At 44.6% G+C, this 9,986-nt stretch overlaps 1 pseudogene; it reads left to right on the forward strand.

The window, feature by feature from the left end:
* Positions 1-2,770: 2,770 nt before the first annotated feature.
* Positions 2,771-9,247, forward strand: LOC127338322 (wax ester synthase/diacylglycerol acyltransferase 5-like; annotated as a pseudogene).
* The last annotated feature ends 739 nt before the right edge of the window (positions 9,248-9,986 follow it).

The following is a 9,986-nucleotide window of genomic DNA, read 5'->3' on the forward strand; positions in this document are numbered from 1 at the left end:
ACCTCCACTGAAACGATCTCTAAGGATGGGTTCTCTCGTTTCCAGGTCCTTTACAAAAAGATCATGAGAATGAACTTCAATAAAGACATTGTTGTCATGGGAAAGTTTACTCATAGATAACAAATTACGAGTGGTTTTAGGAACATGTAGGACATTATTGAGAGCTAGAGACATAGAGGATGGAGTAGATAAAGTAGCTTGACCAACATTATGAATATGCATACCTGCTCCATTAGTTGTGTGAACGTGGTCGGTGCCATGATAAGGCTCGCGCGAGGTGAGCTTGTCCAGCTCATGCGTGATGTGATGTGTCGCGCCAGAATCTGCATACCACGCCGGATCTACAGACTGAGAAGGACCCTGAGGACCATGAGAAACTGACATCGCCATGACAATTTGCTTCTCCGTATTGCTGCCATCATTGCCAACACCCAGAAAATCGCGATTGAAATGCTTGTATCACATGTTGTATGGCGTGGAATCCCACACAACTGGCAGAAAACTGGTCCATGTCCACTATTGGACTTAGGCTTGGTGGAGGTGGATGGTGCCTTGGCTGACGATGAGAACGGCATAGCTAAGGTTCGTGGTCCACCACGAGCAGCCCCAAAAGCGGCGACGATGAGCCAACTGCGATGTTATGTACTTTGAAGTTGGGAGAACAAATCGCGAATTGGTATAGGAGTGGTTCGGTTGGTTACCACTTCATAGAGGGCATCATACTCTTCATCAAGTCCAACGAGTACGTATGAGACAAATTCTGCATCACGCAGGGGCTCACCAATCCTGGTAAGGGAACCCGAGAGAGCGTTCATCTGATGGAAGTAGGCATTGATCATCTTGTTTCCTTTCTTCAACTCGGCCATCTCCTGGCGAATAGTAGAGGACCTAGAAATGGAGGTGGAAGCAAAGGCTCCACTCAACATCTCCCAGGCTTCGCGAGAGGTGCCAGAAAACATGATCATCCCAAGGACACCTTCAGTCATCGAGGAGACAAACCCTGAGAGTATATCCTGATCCTGCTGGGTCCAATGTTGATGTGTCGGGTTAGGAGCTTGATGCATGCTACCGGCATGAGGAACAGTAATATGAGGACTCGTTCATGGAACCATGTCATCCACATGTCCCATGAGTAGGTGGTTGCGAAGAAGCGGTCCAACATGTGCACGCCAGAACAAGTAATTCTCGCTAGTCAATTTTATGGTGATCAATGAGAAGATGGTGACAACCACGGCGGCAAACCATGAGCGGAAAAAGGTCCCTGTTGGAACCCTTGTTGAATCAGCATCGGCATGGGTGCGATTTTAATGTAGAGCCGTACAGTGAGGCCGGTGCTGATGGAGGCAGTGTTCCATACCCTAGCATGAGTGGTGATGTTGAGGGCTGCGACATCGAAAGTGGTCCTGCTCCATACGTTGTTGCCGCTCCATACCCTAGCATGGGTGGCGCCATGTGATATGGATACCCGGGGTAGTAACTGGGTTAGTTTTCCATGGGAGAGAGCCCCATCACGGGTCCAAGGCCAGTAGCATGTCCCAGGGAGGTGGCAACCCTAGCGGCATCCGTGTAGATCGCATGCGAGAACTGCCCTGCCGTCTAATCGCTGAGAGTTGGGGCTGACGCCGGAGGATCGGCGGCGGCCATCGTCGCGCTCTTGCTCGGGATCGGTAGCGAGGCAGACAGAGGCATGGTCACGGACCCAGTGGACGGGGGAAGGGTCACAGACCTAGTGGAGATCGGGGTAGAGGCCATTGGTGGCGGCATCGACGGCGCGGTGCAACAGCTGCAGCGACGCGGGCGGAAGAGGTGATCGGTTGCGGCCGATTAGGTCAGGAGCGATTGCTCTGATACCATGAAAGCGGAACAAAAAAGAGATTGGGCCGTCCCGACGTACCTCGTCGGGTAGGGATCGTTTCATATATATAGCGTATAAAAGTGTTTACAAATACGACCGTATACGTATAGAAACCGGTATACGATATAATCTAACAACCTATACGTTGTTGGATAATTATGGGGGTGTGTGAATGAAGTAGAGATTTTGCTTGTTGGGTCCATGCATGCACGTAAAGAAGTGTGAGAAGAAAATCTGGCATTGCCTCACACGCCAGCTCTAGACCCCGTAGACCTTAGCGAAAAGTAGGTGTGTAGTCTTTTGATCCACACAACGTGAGTCACTAGGATCGATCTACAGGCGCGACCGGTCATCCGATTTCAAGCTTTTTCCAAACTGGATCTTGGAGGCAAGGGTCTTAGCAATGTGGTACGCCCCACCTTTCCAATACCGTGTTAGAAATAGAAACAGGACTATGGTGGTTGGAATTTTGCTTAGCTAGCCAATTTGAGTGGATGCCGTGTTAGAAATAGAAACAGGCTATTTCGCGTGGTACGGACTATTGGTATGGTAATCCTTCCTATATAACGCAGTTGAGGACTGAGGAGAGTGCCGTTCATGGTAGCAACTATCATTACCAGTAAGCCACTCTCTGAAGGAGCTAACCATATTGATTAGTAGTAAATATGGATGCTAGCAATGGTTTCCCCTCGGCGGCGGCTCTACGAACCCGGGCACTCTCGATTCGCACGAAGCCGAGAGCGCCGGCCGCCGAATGGACGACTGAGGACTCAACGGCGGACAAGGAGCCCGTAACCCCTACTGCAAGGCTCATGGAAGATCTATACATCGTGGTAACCATAGGCCTAGGCTCGGCCTTAAACTTGCCCGTGTTGAGCGCCGGCATCGCCACCCAGCTTGCCCGATACCCGCGCTTCCAAAGCATCCAAGTGCTCTCTTCTTCTATGAACACATAACATTAATTATTAGCTAGTGCTTTGCAGCTTATAACTAATGGGTGGACGTACAGGTAGCTGATGGTGGTTCAGAAGATGGCAACCGGCGGTGGGCACGCGTGAAGGTGAATGTGGACGATCACATCATCGTGCCGGCGCTGGATCCTGCCGGCGTGGAGACCGACGCGGACCAGGTGGTGGAGGAGTATGCGGCATCGCTGAGCACGCTCCCCATGGACGCCTCCCGCCCACTCTGGGAGTTCCACATCCTCGACTTCCCGACCTCGGAGGCGACCTCCACCGTGGTGCTCCGCGTGCACCATTCCCTTGGTGATGGGATGTCGTTGATGACACTCCTCTTCGCGTCTGCGCGCAGCGTCGCTGACCCAACGAGACTGCCGGGCATGCCGAAGCAGCCCGAGCGCACAACTGCCATCTACATGCGCTGCCGCGGTCTGCCGGCACCATGGCGTTTCTCAGGTGGGCATGGTCGTATTTTGTGTTGGCTTGGAACAGCATGGTGGACGTTGCCGCCTTTGCTGCCACAGTTTTGTTCCTAAGAGACCCCAAGACGTCGTTCAGTTGCTCGGACGACGACATGGTGTTCAACCCACGCAGACGCTTCGTACACCTGAGCCTTAGCTTGGACGACGTCAAGTTCATCAAGAATGCCATCAACTGCGTAAGTGATGTTTGAAATATTTGCAATTTTCCCCATACTTTAATCTAGGAGAATAGTAGGTCTATAAAGCATGACTAAAAGAATTTTGATGAAACTAGTCATGCAAGTTAACATCGACTAGACAAACAATAAATCTAGATAGATTGCTAAAAGACATATATTACACAGCAACAAGCCTAAACATATTGCTAAGAAAAAAAACTGAAGCAGGACCTCATAAGCATAAGGTAAGAGCACATACGGTCGAGGAAAGGAACCAACGTTGATGTTGACGCGGACACTGTCACCGTTGAGAGAGCCATGGCGCCGAATAGGTCGTTCATGTTGGGAAACAAGTCGTTGTTGGAGAAGTACTCATTACTCATTAGCCTCCGTGTTGACGTCTGTGTTGAAGACAAAACTAGCAGTCGCGCTAAAGCGCTCTCAAAAAATAGTATCGCCTCTCTCCCGTACATGATCACAAAAGACATGATTATGACGACATGTTGTTCCGTCCAGCGATGCACGCCAGGCAGAAGGATGGAGAAATTTTGATCGGCGACGGTCTGAAACCTTTTTTTAGGGACAATGCTCTGGAACCTATCGGTAGGCACATAGACATTCCATGGCTCATCACGTTTTGATCCGGTCGATCATTTGATCATTTGTTCCAAGCTGATGGTTTTGTTTCTATTAATTCAGACTAATAAAACCATTACGTTTGTACGTAATATAAGTAAAGAATTTTCGCGTGCAATAAGTTCTTCTTAAACTAATTTTTCCTATGTATTTATGTGCTTCCGTAGACTGTCAATGACGTACTAGTTGGTGCAACTTCTGCTGCGCTGTCACAGTATTACTTCCGCAAACCAGGTACGTGGTGGTTCGCATGATTTCACATTCTTTTCTATCACAAGGATTGTAAACATGCGTTTAATGTACCTTCAACTAATGATAGGTAACACCATGACGGAGAAAATCTGTCTGCGCTCTGTCCTTCCAGTCAATTTAAGGGCAACCACCAGCTTACAAGTAAGGTTTTCTTCATGGATTAAGAAACTTTAAATGCATGACGCTACTACTAATTTTCTTTTTTATTTTGCTTCAAATGATTACTCTCTCATTATGTTAGAGGGATGACATTTAGGCATTCTCACAGTCTCGGACGTGCAAGTTTGGCGACTACTTTTCATATGATTATGTTAGTAAAAGAATATAACATTATGCTATTACAAATATATGATGCATGACAAGGTAATGAGATATATTGTGCTCACCTGACCAATATAAATAATTTGAGTGTATGCTACAAGTCTATATTGGAATTGCTTGTTAGGATAGAATCAGTTTTGGAGTATATTCAAATTTATAGGAAAAATTCTTCCTACTCCTAGGTGTAATTACACCCACATCTTGTATCCTAACATATGTAAGTATTTGTAACATTTTATCGGTTTGCGTATATTCATCTACCGTATCTAAGACGATACTGCTTCAAAGAAAGTTACATGAAAAATTGCAAATGGGCCTATAGTTTGCTCTATATGTACGAAATACCTTCGTATTTGCACGAAAAAAGAAGTATGCGGAAGAATTGTACATACTACCTAGAAATTAGTATATATATTTCTAGCATAGCTATATAAACTTCATAGTACCCGCCCATACTCTCCTGTATGATACATACATCTAGATTGTGTGAAACACATGTGGATGTAATTTCACTCAGGAGTAGTATGAAATGTCCTTTATAGGAGTAGTACGTATATATCTTTATTCTAATTAAATCTTATGTTTTCTTGCAATTATGAACAGAAATACGTCAACTTGATAGAATCTGGTAAGAGTGGCGATGTGGGATGGGGAAATCAACTAGGCTACATCATCCTTCCGTTTCATGTAGCGATGCACGATGATCCACTTGTACATATCCGCAACGCAAAGAAGACTTTGGATAGAAAAAAGAGGTCACTTGAAATGGTCTTCACGTGTATGATCAGTGAACTTTTTCTCAAATTGTTTGGTATGAAGGTATATGTTTGCTGCCTATTTGTAATTATATCTTTCTGGAAGACTAAATTATAGAAGAAAAAATCAGCTTGGAAATCTATGAATTATTTTATTAATAATTACAACTTTGTAACTGTTCAACTTGACAATCCAAGCAGGCAGGCGCTTTTATCTTCCACCGTATGTGGGCAAATACATCTATGTTGTTCTCAAATGTGATTGGACCAGCTGAACCAACAGAGTTCTGTGGGCATCCAATTACCTTCATTGCCCCAGGTCTTTATGGAGTTCCACAAGTAAGCCAGCCACATTCTTAAATCGAAACATTTGATCATAAGCTACATTTCTACTTTTGTTATGTGAAAATGTGACTACATGGTTACTTGAAGAAACAGTGTACTGTATCATGTCCGACCTATGTTAGTGGTAGAGGTATACACCAACATGGTCTTTTTTAGAATAATGAGAACATGTAGCAGCGATGGTGAGAGACAACAACAGTAGACGCAGCAGTGATGTCCGCGCCTGCGCGGTACGTGGCTAGGCAATTAATAGCCGGCATTCCCGGATCCCGCTGCAACCGAGAGCTCATAGAGAATGTCCTCCTGGTTGTGGAGTGTTCCAAACCCAGCTGCTCCTTGTGACACGCTACAAGATATACTCATCTGAGGCTGACCATAGTGGGTAGTATCATATAGTAGTATCATGTATATGGTATTTTTGTATGATACTAGATCCATAATGCATAGTATCATAGACTAGTATCATAGTTTTGCTATATTAACTGATTTGTAGAATCCCAATACAAATTTGTGTACAAGATTTATTTGATACTAACTTTTCTCGTGATGTGCGCTATGATACATTATCTACCTATGATACTCTAATCTCCTCTCTCATCCATAATTACCTGCCACATCAGTATTTTTGGTGAGGCTAGGATCCATGATACTAGCTATGATACTAGCACTATGGCCAGCCTGATAGAGTTTCCTCCAAGGTGTGTAAGGCTACAAGTACGAAGTACCCAGCGGCTCCTGAATGAGGAATTGGTCATTACCATCGGGGCAGTGTACTAGCGGCCGGGTCTTAAAGCATCTTTTTGCTGCGTCCTTCAAACCGTATCTGGATTGCGTGTTTGGAGAATGCGGCTGCTAGTTGCTGTTTTTGGGCGCGGCTGTTTCTCAAATACGTCTTCCAAAAAGAAATTAGAATTTTTTTTAAAATATATCATATAAATAAATATGTTTGATAATATTGTTTTCAGATTAAACGTTAACAAACAACAAAGCAAACAAATAGAAGTTGGGCTAGATCAAGGCATCAACGCAATTAATGCCTCTTCTTTGAGCATCCATAGATGCTCTACAAGATTAAATTGCAGCTGAGCGTGAACAGTCATAGGGACCAACATGCCTAACTCGAATCTTGCGGTCATTCTCGATGATCATGTTGTGTATTATCATACAAGTTTGCATCACCTCCCACAGTTGATCGTGAGATCAGGAAAGAGCAGGATACCGACTTCAAGCACACTAAATGCCCGCTCGACATCCTTCCGAGAGCTATCCTGTCATTCAGCAAAATGGCAATTCTTCTAGATAGTAGCCTTTGGTATATTGGTTGCCATGGATCTCATAGTTTCATGGTGGACCATGAACTTCCACCAGTTTCGAAAAAACCAAAGATCGTTGTAGCATGTTGATGTTATTATTTGATCCCGTCATTCCAAAAAAAAAAGAATGTCAAATCCAAAGGTTATAATCCGCCACAGCTTCAAGCAAATTCTACAGTATCCTTTGTAAAAATCTTGCCAAGCAAACGGGTAGTTCTTCCATGATCAAAGCATACAATCGATCCTTCTAACATTTCAGGGAATCCTCTCGCTGCATTTAATGACATGATTCTAGCAGTCTCAACTTTAGTTGGCCCTGTCAAATAGTACGGGCCAAACTTTCCCACCATGGCTCGGCAGAATTTGTACATGCACTCAATGGCAGTGGACTCACTCATGTGAAGGTAGTCGTCTTGTCCACGGTGCTCCATATGCAAGCATTCTCATGGTGGCGGTGCAATTATGGATCGACGAGAAGCCAGCCGTGGCAATGGCGTCGTCCTTCAGCCTGAAATACGGGTCAAAATCCCTCACGCCATGAAGGATTTCCATGAACAAGTCCGTGCTCATCCTATAGCGCCGCCAAAAATTGTTGGCCTGTGTTGCAGTGTCGGAGAAGTAGTCGTTGTACAACATAGTATGACCCTCCAACCTCTGTCGGGGCTTCGTCTTTTTTCTTCCCGGCCTTGAACCTCCATGACGCGGCCTCTTCTTCTTCTCGGCTTCATCAAGCATTTTTTTAAGGCAAGTGATGATCGCCAAGTTCTCGCGAACGTCGTCGTCACAGGTTGCGCCGTCATCAAGAATTTGTTGGATCATCTCATTGTCGCTATCCAAGTCTATGAGGCAAAACAAATAGTTGAAATCTGTGGTGGCAATGGGGACAACGAACAGTGGCTAGCGGCGCCTTCCAGACAAACGATCGAACACCTTCTGCGCGCAGAGGTGGGGGAGTAGGCGAACCACCAGCGGCGAAAAGGGAGGCCAGGGAGTCAGGTGTCGCGGTGGAGTCCGACGTAGTTGAAATATTGCGTCGGTGGTGGCCGGTGATTTGAGCGGCGGTGGGGGGTGGGAGGCGAAGGAGAGGACGTGTGGCACGAAAGAAATGCGTGAAGCAACGGTATCAGTCATGGTCGCTGGCAGGTATGAAACCACGCGGGTTTTCGTTCTGTCTGACGTCCCCGCAACGTCCCCTGTGTAACGGGGTTGGTCTCGGGCGTCGAATAAAAGAAGGCTTTGGGATGTACCACTGGAGGAGGTCAAACGTCCGACGCACCTCAAATCTCTTTGAAAGACACTTTAGGGGACGCAACTGGAGATGCTCTTAGATTTAGTATGTCCACTCATATTGGTCCGCGAGAATTGTTTATGCATCGAGGGCTCGGGGTGGCGTCTTGGCTGATGGAAACAACGGATCATGTCGTCGACAGTTGATAAGCTCATACATGCGTGGTTATTAGTTGTGTTGGCGATGTTCAAATCATGGCCATGTCTATCTTGGTTTCATGGAGGGTGCATGTCTACCGGGAGAATTTGGTTAGATGGCCGAGTCTTCAGACTGGCGATATATAGTGTGATACCTGTAACGGAGGTTGGATGAGGCTTGACTCTTTAGGATGAAAATCTATATTCTGATCTTTACTAAATTTATTCGGCGACAACAATATGTATGTGCATTGTCAGTTACTTCTTGAAGGTGTGGCTTTTGAACAACCAGAATGACCTTGTTGTTGCTTAGATGGTTGTTTATTTGTTATTGCGCGCCTTTGTTTGTTTCAGCATGACACTTTGTTTTTTTAGGTTTATTTGTTGTGTTCATCCTCGATTCTGGGACTTCCTCTTGATATCGAGATGTTAAAGAAAATCTGGGTGTAATTAAAATATACTACCCTTTTTGAAAAATAAATAACTGAAATAGTTATGCAACCATATTTTGTATTTAACTACCTTATTTCTGTTTGCAGTCTTTGGTTGTGCACTACACGAGTTACTGTGACACAATCAAGGTAACTCTATCGATCGATGATGAAATATTTCCAGATTATAGTCAACTTTTGGATGACTTCGCCGACTCCTTCAGACACATTAAAGATGCGGCTTCGGGGCTTTAAGTTCCATTGTGAAATATTAATTGAGAAACAATTAGATTGTTGCACTTAATAAAAGTTGTGTAATAGTACAAGTATATACTCTGATATATTCGATTTTTGTATCACTCGTTGCAACATCGTAATTAAAACAATAAAGTCTACCATACTATGGATGGAATCAACTCCATCAAACATGTTGTTATTGTTGGATGGTGATTTATCGAGAGTGATAATGTGGCATAAACTTTTATTCTACCATGAATCAGTGATCTCTATTTCACATTCTTGCATGCTCAATTCAGGCATGGAGGTGAAGCCGACCCATGCTACATACCATAATTCATCTCCACCAAGTCCCCATGTGTAGCTCCATTATTCGTACGAGCCCTCTTTCATCCCATCTCTTGTGACACCAGCTAATGCTGATGCATATCGTATTTTTGAAAGTGCATATTCCATGTGAAATGCTACAGAAGTGATAAAACCATATAAAGGGGAGTACAAAAAATATAAGAGTGAAAAGTACATGTATTTGTGCTAGTAAGTACAACTATTCTGTTTCGGAAGTGCAAAGATCTCCCGTGAAGTACAAGGAGAATAATAAAATCATTCACAAAAATGCGTCAAGTACGAACAGTGACATCATGAAGTACAAGGGCTCACTTCCAAGTACACATGTTAAGTTTCCAGAATTAACTAACCTATGAAATGGAGGGAAAAAATGTTAAGGGAAATGTGCATGTCAGGCGCGCCCCAGGCCGTTCATTTGATTAAAAAACAGGACAAGGATAATATTCTCCCTACTATTACTAGGTGACAC

The sequence above is a fragment of the Lolium perenne genome, chromosome 3 (genome assembly GCF_019359855.2).
Source record: "Lolium perenne isolate Kyuss_39 chromosome 3, Kyuss_2.0, whole genome shotgun sequence".
Taxonomy (NCBI): domain Eukaryota; kingdom Viridiplantae; phylum Streptophyta; class Magnoliopsida; order Poales; family Poaceae; genus Lolium; species Lolium perenne.